Below are 13953 nucleotides of genomic sequence, written 5' to 3'. Positions count from 1 at the left end.
CAGCCAGTCATATCTATTTAATTATTCAAACAAATTAGCTGCTTTTCTTGCAATATAATTATCTACAAATTCTTGTTTGAAAGCAACTATTTTTACACCATCTTCTAATCTGTCTATTTCAGTAATGATTTTAATTAAATCTTCTTTCCATTTTTGTTTCTCATCATTAGGAATGTGTGAAACTAGTTTGTCCATTTATGACTGAAAAGTTTCTAAAGATTTGCTAATCAATTCATCTGTCTCTTTTATTTTTTATTTTGTTTTTCTTCTCTTTTGTTCCCATTTAGCCCCATATTTAGGGAATTTCTGGAAATACTTTTCACTTCGGAAAAATCTGTCTTTGTTAGTTTTTTATTTACGGTCGAATTGAGATTTTCAGTGTAAAAATTATGATTTCTCATTTGGGTCACTTCAGTGATATTTTTTGTTGCATTTAGTTTTTTATCTTTAGTAAAAGAGTTGTAACTGTTTTTAAATTGCTGAAGTTCAGATGTTGTCCCGTTTTTAATGATCTAATGGTGTTATACAACGTTGATTACTGTAGTATTTGTCATTTTTTAAATTTATTATAAATGTTTTTATATAATTATTGCATAAACACATGAAAAAACAAGACATCTTACTCCTTAGGAAGATCCAAAATTGGAAAGTGTACTGCGCACAAAAGAAAACGACTTGGTAAATTAATTTGTTTATTGTATAGTATTATTTTTCACTTGGTCCTCTATCATAGAACAGTGACTTCTTTTCATAAGATTTAAAAAAAACCATGGACCGAACGATAAAACTCTTCGCATTCAGATGCCGGTTGAAAATCTGAAGGACTTACAACAAAAAATTGAACAAAAGTGCCTGGAAATTATAACAATCCCATTATGTTAGAAAATATTTTCAGAAATTTATAATGGACAAGACTTAAATAGCTCAGTTGGTCAAGAGTTAGACAGGTAGTTCAAATTTTGCGTTCGATTTCCATCGTTACCTTTCTTGTTGAGGATGTAGTTGACAGTTGTTCTTAAATCTGATCTGGTGAGATCTCCACTGGCCATAAAGATTGATGACCTACCTGAAGAGCAACTTAGTGCTACCAAGTACTAGAAACTTTGACCTCATTTTCAAAAATTTTAATAACTTTTTAGCACTAATTTCCATAATGTTACTAGGTTTTTAAAATAAAAATCAATTTTGGAGTGCCGAAAACCGAGACATTTGAATAAGATTTTTGGCTCTTTTTTGGTTGCTTCATATCCTTGTGTTGGTCGTTTTTCAATGATTTTTGCATGCGCCATTTGGTCTGGAGCTGAAATAAAAATATCCATTTTGGTATGACTGATTTTTAACGGTTTTTTCATGTACCCAATTCAGGGTGTCCAAAATGTGAGTTTTTTGAAGGATTTTAGAACTTCTTCATTTGTTTCATATCCTTTTTTTTTGGTTGTTTTTCTGCGATTTTTGCCTGTGCCAAATACCCTGGGCTAGAAGCAACATTTTGTATACTACTACGGAAATATTCCAGAAGTTGATAGGAAAACCTGAAACTGTCTTCCCAAAAGACTACATTACTTAGAATTATTTTTTCGATGAACTACAGAAAAGTTAATGATCACATTCAGTCTAAACCGCATCCTGAATCATCTAAAAAAATCAAATCAAAAGGTTAAAAATGATCTGAAGTACGGAACGGAAATAATGATTTACGAATTTTTTTTTATACATAAAAATCTTTTAAGGTAACTGAAATTTGGCTGGAATGACTATCCAGAATTGAATGAATGAGATCAGTTGCTGTAAGCTTTGCTGATTTTTTAAAAAATCAAAACGGGACTGTCATTAAAAAAATCATCTGTTTTTCAAATAGTGTATATTATAATTCATTAACTGGGCCATTTTTTAAAATGTAGGAAACATTGATATTCGAAAATAGTAGTACTCACAGAAATACAATCAACAGTCCTTTCTGTGAAAGTAGCGGCTGTTAAACACTTGGCCAAGATTCTATCGGCCACACATTTTTAATTTTTTAATTTAATTTAATTTAATTTAATACACGGGCGAATCCTGTACAAATATAAGGAAGACTAAATCTACATATTCAGTTAGCATAGTTTTCTTAGTGTTTTCTTAAATACTCCTATAGTTGAAGAAAAGTCCAAGAAGTTGACTGACAAATCTTGTTGTCCTGGGGAGAAAACCAAAATATCCGTGACTGCTTCTATTTGTGGGTTGATAAAATTAAAAGTTAAACCGAGTTAGATATTGTTAAAAAATACTCTTAATTTCTAACTCCTGAATCTCTATAACATGTATGACATTTTGTCTTACTTAATTTAATTCAATTGTTAAGGTATCAGTAGACGACATTATTTAGGACGTCTGGAGTAGGTAAATGATAATCAAGTAAAATTTTAGGTCATCTGCAAATATTGGAAACCTTGACTTTCTAATATCATTGATAAAAGGGATGAAGAGTCCCAAATAAGAGCCCTGAGGAACTCCGGATGTCAACTGATTGTGATGAAATACATAATTATTACATTATATTCAGTAGATACTTTGAACCATTGCAGAAAGCACTCACTACTAATTTACACACTCTAATTTATAAGCTTTGAAACTTATGTAAAGCTATCTAAAAAGCAGACAAATTAACAAACCCAGCCTAAATTTGTAAAAAAGAAAAGTAGTAGTGTCGCAACAAAATAACAATTTTTTCTTTAAAAGTTGTTTGTGATAGGCGCCTGCTCCCATTTTTTTCAGCGCCAGTTGACCAATCGTAGTGAAATAAAATAGCGTATCTTATCTGTTTACAAAGCAATAAATTACCAGATAATATTAATTTTCATTAATTTACCTTATAATTCGAATTAGGTTTAATGATACTACAAGATTCCTTTTAGTAATTGATTATTCATCAGTCTAGCTGTTCTAATTTGTAGTGAAGCGAAAGTGGGCGAGCAAGTGGGTGAATAAAATGCCTGAATCGGAAAAGTGTTTATAAAACAAATTAGAACTAAATGGTTTACCATCGTAGAAAGCGAAATATAAGATTTGTCATTCTTAGTTTTCCTTCTGCATTATTTTCAAATTTCTACACCACTGGAACTATTTCGGTCTGCAAAGATAATAATCATTGAAACTATTCCAGCAATCTGCATATATTGAGAGCTGAAATTATGTGTCTCTTTTACAAACGTGTCACATCCAAACTGCAATTAGTTAAAAATGTAACAAAAATTTTGATCGTTGGCACACATCCATCACTCTTATGTTATCTTCCACATTATGTCACACGATTGTATAATAACGTTTTTACACAACAAGTGTCTAAAGGAATCCATCCGTCACACCTTGTCGAAAAGAATGCTTGAAAGCCGGAAAATTTACTAATTACCCGAAAACTACGCCGATTGTGTTTTAATGACGGCAGGGGCTAAAATGTCGTTTCCCTGTACCAAGTGTCAATTTTTAGATTTAGACGTAATATTTTAATAGGATAGAACAGTGGCGGCTCGTGACTGTCTGATATGGTGAGGCGATGATAGAAGTTTGACAATAATAGTAATATTACTTGGTCTTACTAGTTAGTAATGATAGAAGTCTTGCCTGAATACCGATCATTCCCGGGTCAGTGGTAGGTCCTAATAATAATAATATTAATAATAATAATAATAATAATAACACCCATAACACATTGAATCAACAATGTTTTTACAAGTCAAAATTTTGTTGAAAGTAGCACTTTCTTGGAGGGATTCGGGAATAGTTGTTGTGTTCTTTTCTAAACGTTTTAAGCCCATGAAATTTTTAATGTGTACTTTGGAACTTTCATGGAACTTTGCACTTCGGATGAAATTCTTTAAATCGTTATATCCCGGGATGTTGTGTAAATATTACGGCAGAGCCATTTATATGTTTCCTAGGTACCAAGTTGATTTAAATGACTTGGAGTACTGACGATTCTGTCGCTTATCAATGGAAGTTAAATGAATTAACGGTTTTGACTGCTCGATATTTAGCAAAATTTGCCGACGTCCTAGCCCGGTTCGCCGTGAAAACGGCCTTTCAAGAAGCAACATGACGATATCGTACTCGGGATTCATTTTTCACTCACCTGTACCTATGAAAGAGACAATTACACAAAACACCAACACGTGGGTTTTTATTCACGTTCATGCTAATTACCCACGCACCCCTCAACCCTACCGTTCTGTAAAATAAATGGAAAAATGGTTTAATGAGTACGCCGAAATTGGCCGAGAAGCACCGAAGATATCGCCTCAGTTCCGAGCGAACGCATGTATAGGAGTATAGCAGCTGAGCCATCGAAATCCGTGTCTGTGATTGGGCTTCGCTGGTTCAAGTGAACCGACGTTCTGGCCGCTTCAGTTAAACAACTGGGGGCATAAATCGTACGGTATTCAACGGAAAATGTCAGCAGGAAGCGTAAAAAATAAAAAATCATGTACAGATTTCCCATTTCAACATATTTTTGTAACTAATGCATTGAAAACTCTTTTTTAATTATAAATTAAGTCAATCTGTTCTTAAGATATTATGCTGTGAGGCGCCGCCTCACTTGCCTCATCTGACGAGCCGCCACTGGGATAGAATGCAAAATATTCGGTGAGAGGTGCAGCTGTTAGGACGTTTTAATACCTACCATGGTCTCGCATTTCTCTTCAATTAAGCACTAGGCGCCAAAAAAGTGTGCTTCTTAGTGTTAGGCAGGGACGGACTGGCTGTAGATTCGTTAATTCACAGACGGGTGATTTTGAAATAAGAATTGAAATGATAAGCAATCTTTCAAAAAATGGATACATATTTTTTATGGTAGTTTTCGAGATGTTTGACTTTAAAAAGGTATTGGTAGTGCTTGAAAATAAAAAGCGTCTAAAATATTTAACTGCATAAAAAGCCACCATGGAGTAGATGTCATGAACGCGGATGTGACATTAATAACATCGTTTAATAGACAGTTAAATAATAATTAGTTATTAATAATTCAATAACAATTTGCTCGAATAAAATCCACAACATCACTTTTTAATTTCGACAGATATCATTTACACCATTTTTAACGGAATTTTAGTCTCTAAATTAAATTCACATTAAAACACATCAGAATTACGAAGTTAATTCTTCAATTTCGAAGTATGTTGTTTTTTAAATATCTCTTGCTATTGTACTACTGTCCGTCTCGTTATTGCCAATAAAATTTTATAGGGTAGAATGAAATTTCCAAAACTGTAAATACTCAACAAAAAAGAGAGAGAACCAAAAACAGTTTAAGATGATGCAATATAGGGTATTCTATTTGATATAAGGATATAACGATTATTCCAACAACACCGAAAACATATAAAATATTTGCCTAGACAAAAATTAAGCAATCTTAATAAAATCGTTAAATCGGTTACCTATTAGCAAATTGAGCCAAATTTCTCTGAAAAAAAAAATGGTAGTATTTATTTCTTTTTCTTAACAAGGTAAGTTAAAAAATTAGTCTAAAGAGTTTACACAGTGTTTTCCTAGCTTTTAGATTTCTCATACAGATTTCTTTGAAGAGAAATTTAAAAAAAATATAGATGAATTAGTAAATTACACGTATTGCATCAAATGGATTTTCTATAAGAAAGATAAATTGGAAATCTTTTACTTTTTACAAATACTTATTTGGTGTTAAAAATATGAATGGGTGTAAATCACAAGATCAGACACATAATATTTTGCACATTTTAAATAAAATTTGATAAACAAAATTTTGAGATGACGTTATTAATGATGGTGAAGATCAACAAACGTTGATTATAATTTAATGACGTACAAAATAATCATTGCATCGCCCTTAAAGTATAGCCATGTTTTCCCAGGTAGACGACAGATAAATATACACACAACAAACATATTGAAACCATAGACATACTTTTTCATGTTCTAGCACTTAGGGGATGTCGAAAAAATATGAAATTTGTCAGTCGTTAAATGGACTCTTTTACAATACTTCTCGAGCTTAAATTTAGTTTATAGTCTAAAATTCTTAGACCCGGTTTACAGAATCTTAATTAAATATTTGATTGCGACTAAATTTTTAACATACTTATAATTAAAATACCGCAGACGTCGCTAAACGGTTCGCTAAATGCGTGATTTTCTTTAAATAAAATTTTTCTCCAGACAAAGAAAAATGTAGATGTTTTTATATTTATGATTATATTTTTTTTATTTGGCTAGAAAAAACAAATTTTAAAATTTCCCAATAACGAAAGTCAAAATTCGCCATTTTAACAAAAGTTACCAAGGTTCTCGTTAAATATTAGTTGAACAAATAAAACTACAACAATATTCTTAAATTTTGACTTTTTAGAGTACGTAAATACAAATTTAAATTGGATGAAAGAGTTCAGTTTTTATTTCACAAAATTACACCAGGAGTAAAACCAAGAATTGGTGTATAGTATATTATAGGTACCACAGCGGCACGGAAAATTTTAAAACTATAAAATCCGTCCTGTTCGCTCACCGATCAGAACCGTCGGAATATATATAGGTACTCATCGATGCGTGACACAATTTTCGACAACGAAAAATATTTTCGAGATTGTTATTAAAAGTATAGCCTATTAAATAAGGACAATCATTCAGCTACTACTGTTGAAGATTATTTTGGTACGTGAATATAGATGCGTTAAATGTGTTAAAAACAAATATAAAATAAAAAAAAATCATGTAAGCAAACAAAGACACTTTCATTATCCTCAAACTTGATTTTGCGTGACGTTTATAAAACATTGTTGTTTTCTTATATAATTATTCATGATAAATACCTAAGTGATAAGTATTTATTTCTAATTAAAAGACGAATAACTGAGTCCACAAGTCAAATATTTCCAAAGAGTTAATTATCGTATAATACCTAACTGTAAAGAGCTGATTTTAGGCTAAAAAAAGACAAAATAGGCCCTAAAATAGACGATAATAACAGGGGATTTGGGACAGAAAATGGCAAAATAGGCGCATTAGGCGAGGTTTTGGCAAAATAAACTTTACACAACGTCTGATTTTCTTTGAGATCTACATTTATTTTATTATTTTACATAAATCAGAGATCCTAATCTTCGTTAGAATTTGCATAACAAATTAGATATTTTTCTAAATTTTCGATGTCTAATGTTAAGACATTTTTATACCTAGAGAAGGATCTCTCAATATCACACGAATATTTAAAATTAGAAATTGCAATGGGTTTCATTTTTAAATCTTTTTCTTCATTTTCTCCGTCTAATACTTTGCTGACAAGTTTAAGTTCTTGATACCCAGTATTTTTTGTAAAGTATCTTGCAGCGTTTTAAATACCATTTCACCTACTCTCCCTGGGGTATCTTCCAATCTTTATACAATTACTCTACTATATCCACAGACTGACTTCAGGTCAGCCCAATGGTCTCTAAACGGGTTATACTTGTTTTTAAGATGGTAAAATGGGTTTCTATATAAGTTAAATTATATTTGAGATGCTTTTTTTGGAGATCGTATTGAGCAGCGGCAATACGTTTCGACACCGTGGAGTCAAATTTCGTAATAACTAAAGTGTGTTATTTAATTTAGAATTACACAACAAAATTATGAGTAGCAATAAACGAACCTATTTTATATCGTCAAAATCACCGCAATAATATATTCCCGTTTCAATACATAGACCTCATCCTGTCATAACAGGTTCTGGAATCCGGTAAGGCTTCCGGGAAGGCTTGGATCCTCAAATGAGCTTTTAAATATACTTTCTTTACGTTGGAAATGAAACCACTGACATCTTTATATTGATTCTGGATGAAGTTGGGTTAAATTATTTCCGCATGTTTGCAACTTGTATTCTAAGGTCTAAAAAATTCAGATAGGGGAACGAGGGTAACAGTTTTTAGGAAAACGAATATAATTTGGTATCTACTAGCTGTTTGACCATTATAAAAGTATCTATCGATAGTCTAACTATTCCCCCACTGGACTGAACACATGCAAAACTAAAAGTTTAAAATTAATTAATAACAGATACGAAAAACCAAGTTTTACTAAACCAATATTTTACATTACTTGGCCAAAATGTAACACGTGCACACATCCACTCACTGCGCTGGCTGGAGGAACAATGGTTGTGATGACATGATGTCTTATGGTGCAGGAATTAAAATAAGTTAAAAACCTGACGTTAAAGAATTTAAATTCCGGGTTAAAATTTAATGTTACAACTTACCCCTGTTACAACAAGCCCCTACTTCCCTTACTTGATCATAAATAATAATCACCAAACAGGTAGGTACCTACCCCTCACTTTTTCTGCCGCTGATGACCGGCAGAAAAAATGCGAAAACAGCCTAGGCAGCAAAATTGGAGTCACTATACTCTATAACCTTGTCAATTTTTTCTTTCAATATGGATATAGTTTTTCACTTTGATGTGAAAATAGGTCAGTGGCAAATTTACTCACCGAAAGGCCTTTTCTTCTTGTTTAATATTCCAATTCGAGCTATTTAAAACAACCTTCACCTAAAAATGCCACCTTTAAAATCTGTAGAGGACAAGTTCTAGCAATCAAAATACCTTTGATTCCATCACGTACTTCTACAAATACCTATTATCATTTTACAGTATTTTAAATGTTTTTACTTCTTATAACCTCACTTTTTTTCACGATATTTTCTAATGATGTCTTGAGCAAAAAAAACATGACTGTAACTAATTATAAAATGTTAATAATAGCAAAACTTTCAATGATTTCAGCAAATTATAAATTTTCTTATTTATTAATTTCATATTATTATAAGACTATTCTTGATTGTGCATGATAATTGGTTAATTTCGGAGACAGTTATAATTCGAATCTTCGACTCTGAGCGACTGAATTGTGACAAATGACATATGACAGTCGTCTGTGATTGACATTGGCAGCACAAAACACTAGTGACAGTGAGAACATCAACATCAACACATAAGACGGCTAGGCTTAAATTTCATTGGTTGATTAGCGGCAGCAAAAAATTATTGCAGCCAAAGCAGAATTTTTTTTTCTGTCAAGGCAGTGAAGTGGGACTTTGTATTTATCAATTGAGGTATGCAATGACCCGTATTTCTGACGTTTGAAGAAAAAAGATGTTTTTTGCAGTTTCGAAAAGACAGGCCCGATCTTTCTTTCGAAGAAGTAACTATGAGGGTCTCGAGCATATTTTCTGTAATGTAAAAATACACTGTAAAATATTTTATTTTTCACTCGTATATAATGTTTGTTTTATATCCATGATTTGATAGACGTAAAGCGGCATTTTATATCCGGGGCACAATGAGCGGGCATAAAGAGTTATTACGCCCTCTCATTATGCCCTATTTTGCTAAACCGAATTAAACAAAAATTTAAAAAATTTATTGTTTATTTTTAACTACTTATTTATTTTTTGACAATTTTATAATAACGAAGATACAAATTACAATTTACAAACTTGCTATTCATACCAAACTATTCAGGTAAACTTAAACTTTTCGGAGGTGCCTCTATTGGAATTATTTCTGCCACTGCTTCCATTCTGCTAGCACCGAATAACGTATTATATAAAAATTTTGAATTGTGTTCACTCATCCTCCAACTACATTTACAGCATAAAACATTCGTATTTAAATTAATTACAATCATCAAAAAATAACTTAGTTTACCTTCTGAAGTAAATATCTGTTGTCGGAAGCATCTTTTAGAAATTGCATGAATTGTTCGCCAGCCAAAACTCGGGATTTTTTTGCCACATAACCTTTCGGGTTTTTTATAGAAATATGTCAAACGATGATAATTAGAAATGTCTATGTTGTCGTTTACTCTTAAAGTTGTCTTGACCATCGAGTATTTTCACCATAAGGAACTGGGTGAATATTTTTCTGGCTAAAAATGAAGAACACAGTTAAATAATTATTTTATAAACAGAATAACTCACCAATTCTTGGAAGTAAGCCACTTCTTAATCTTCCAATTAAGGAAAATTTTGTATTCTTTTTCATATATGAATCCTGATGTTCCAGGTAACACATTTTCATTGGCTTTTTGCGCTTTCTTCACAATGTTTTCTGGAATTTCACAATTTTCCTCATTCATTTCCGCGGTCGAAAATATACGTGTTGACACCGTGAATAGACGCCGTGTTTGCAATAAACATAGAATCTCCTTGACAACAAAATCAACGCCACGTAATTTTTTTTTTTACGAATTAATTATATAAATTAGTCTTTTTTTTAGATTTTCTCGTGAAAAATAAAAGTTTGTATGCACCACGGGCACAACTTGATGTTTATAAATCTCGGGCAACTTACAAAATCTCGGCCAGAGGCCCTCGATTTTGTAAACGTTGCCCTCGAATATAAACATCTTCTTTGTGCCCTTGGTACATAAATAACTATTTTAATTTTTTTTTTCACATGGGTGGGAACATCAACTGTGGCGAAAATTTTATCAACAGGGGACCAAATTTTAAAAACATCACTATCTGGCAAGCGAAAACCAACGGACTTATTTACAAATTTCGTTTCGGAAAGACCTGCAACGACAAATTCGGCAACTTAATGAAAAAAACGAATATTTCACTGTAAATACATTTTGGCATATTCTAGGGAACAGTTGGAATTTAAAGGAGGGCGAACCATATTATACAAAATTCATAAGTCAATGGGTTATAAACACAAGGAAGTAAATGGTCGCAAAATTCTATGTGAACAAAAATATGTCGTTGCAGCCAAAATTACTTTTTTGAGAACATATTTACAGTTTCTAAATTCTTGTGAAAATTTGACTTTCGTGTATTTGGATGAAACATGGATCTATGAAAATGGTTCGTCCATTCGTCGCTGGGTGCACGATACTGATCTAAAAAGCAATCCCACCAAAATAAAAAGTGAAGGATCAAGATTTACTATTCTCCACGCGGGTTGTACAACAGGGTTCTTGGATGGTTGTAACAATTTGTAAAATTAAAAAAATAACGATAGAGACTATCATAAAACGATGGACGGGACAATTTTTCAAAATTGGGTGGTTAATTAGCTCATTCCTGCTTTGGCAAAGTTGAACCAAAAATGTGTGGTGGTTTTAGACAATGCATCGTATCATTCGGTTCAGTTGGATAAATCACCCACTTTTTCTAGTAAAAAATGTGAAATGCAGAAATGGCTCTTTAAACATAGTCTTGAATTTGACAAAAATTTTTCGAAGAAACAGTTGTGGGATTTAATTAAACCCTTCAGAAACAAAAGAAAAAAAAGATATTTGGTAGACGAGACATTAAGAGAAAGTGGCTATGAAGTTCTTAGATTACCTCCGTACCATTGTCAATATAATCCAATTGAAATGGGGTGGGGATTTTGTAAAAACTATTACAACAAGCATATAAATTCTAAACCTTCATTAAAAAATAGGATGGAGAATTTATGGCTTGAGGGGCTTTCTAAATGTACTCCAAGCATGTGGCAAAATTTTTGTAAACATTGTGAAAAACTAATTTTGGCAGATTGGGAAAAAAATATGGGAAATCTTTCGTACCAATCTATACCTCCTTTCATTATTTCGCTAGGTGAATCTGATTCAGAATCTGAATTTGAAAATGACGGTGATGATACAGATTTTCATAGCGAAATAATGGAAATGGAGTGAATTGAAGCTTGTCGGGGGGTGATATTTTTACGCATCTTTCGTTCTAAATTTGCCAAAGCAGTATGTGAAAAACTACCTGACGACAACAAAATAAGCATAATTTTAGTTAGATCATCCACGTTGTTACTTTGCACCAAATTTTAAGCATTTTCTTTTTTTTTGTAACTCTTCATGGACCTGGAGAAGACGTATAGTAACGTTCTTATTAATAAGCGTTTGGAAGTACTTAGTAAAAGCAAATAAAGAGCACGTAAGCATTAGTAATAGCTATATAGATAAAGCATTAAATTTAAGGCCGGAAAAATGTTTCAGAAGATCTAAACCCATCAAAGCACTAGAGCAAGGTTGTTGTTTTTTACCAACGCTTTTAGTAATATTAGACAAGTGAAAAAAGAAGTTGGAAGATATGGAAATAAGCTGTTCACAAAGGTCGAAATTTACATTTCTTAGAAGAATGGGCGAGCAGAACGAACTAATGATTGAGAATGAGATTCTAAATGTGGCATGCGACAATAGTCGTATGTAGAACCCCCATTCATATAAAAACAATGTTTAAGTGAAATTTTAGTGTTTGTTCCTTACATATGAAATAAACACTTGCAAAACGCTAAATAACTGTTTTAAATAACCTAAAGTTTTATGCTTTCTAAGAAATGGATACCGTTAATTTGGTCATTGCTACTGAAAACTGAAAATATCGGCAACAATGTTTATTATTTCTGGCATATTTTTTAGTCTTTACTTTAATAAAACATAACCTAACGAAAAAAGTTCAGGACATTTTTATTCTTCTGCATCGAATACCAACAAACTCACTAGATTTTCATGGCCAACCCTACTATGTAAAGATCGTGAACGGATAATATGCTTCTGAAATTTTATTGCTTTTTTCATCTTTTTTATTATAGAAATTTTGAGTAGAATTTCTTTGACATTCTTGTTGCACAGATCTGGCATGTTTCAGATATCTAGAAAATGCAAAGCTGAAGGTAATGCTTGGACATGCCAGTTTTCACCTATTGTAGAGACGCAGATCAAGGATTCCAGTTGTGTTTTTTCAAGAGAAAAGCACCTGGTTACAAACCACGTCTGCACAATATTTTGACGATTCCTTACACTTTACAAACTGTACTTTCGCGGGATCACAACTTTAGCAAAATTATTTAATGCAAAAACTACTCATTGCCATTTTAAAACGGTGGTACTGCTCTTTATTGTGATAAGACTTGCTCTGTCATTGTCCATTACGTGATTTTTCACAATTTTTACCTTTAGAGTACCTACAAAAATGTAATTTTTCAATTAATTACTTGTTCATTGGTTTCGACAACTTCAACCTCACTTTTTGGATTTGATTATTTGAAAAATTATTGTTTCTTTGCAAAACAGACCAGATGATTTATTCTGTTCAACTCTTCGACTTTTCAAGGTGTAACTAATTCATGACAAAGCCCTTAAACACTTTTCTGATAATTTACAATTTTTGAAGGTCAAATGTATTGCAGTAGCGTTCACAGATGCTCGATAACACTGCAACTCCTAATGCTCTGGCGTATTTTCGTGTCTATTTAAAAAGAAATTAATCCGCAAAGCTGACAATTCAATTTTTGACACATTTGACAGGTTTGTTTTGACGTTCGTAATACACATTTCAAAATAGTTCAAATCATTTTGGTGATTGGCGGCACGAGAAAAACTTTGTGTACACGTATTGGAATTGATTTTCATTTTGCCACAAAAAATCGTCTTCATGAGCATTCTAAAGATTAAGTGAATTAGAATAATGTTAAAATACGATAATAAAACCTGGAATTCAGCTAAATAGCCACTCCAATGCGGCGATTACCGCCACTATCTTGCAAAAGCCCCCAATACATCAAACGGAAAAAGAAGATGATTAAAACAGTCGCAAAGAACGAAAACATTCGAGTAGGTAAATAGGAACATTCTCCGAGTTTTTAAAATTTGCGTTTGTCAGATCTCACCTTATAAATTATTCAGCATTGTAGCAGCGTACAGGTAATAAATATCCGCTGCTGGTATGGTGTGGTGGTAGTAATTTACGTTTACCGAAAGGCAAATAAAAAAATCGCGAAATGCGGACGGGAGATGAAGAAAGGATGAATTTACGCGACCGACGGAGGCGCATATAAGAAACGACTGTTTAAACGCATATTAATGTCCTGTTGGACAAGCAAAAGGCTCCCACTGTTTGTGACTTATGTGATGTTACACACGGCACTGTTTGTCACTACGAAACTTGCTATTTTGCCACA

This window comes from Zophobas morio, unplaced genomic scaffold (genome assembly GCF_036711695.1).
Source record: "Zophobas morio isolate AGI-343-1 ecotype UQ-CSIRO unplaced genomic scaffold, CSIRO_AGI_Zmor_V1 ptg000017l, whole genome shotgun sequence".
In the NCBI taxonomy this organism is placed as follows: domain Eukaryota; kingdom Metazoa; phylum Arthropoda; class Insecta; order Coleoptera; family Tenebrionidae; genus Zophobas; species Zophobas morio.
The sequence above is the reverse complement of the archived record's forward strand: the minus strand, read 5'-3'. Positions refer to the sequence as shown.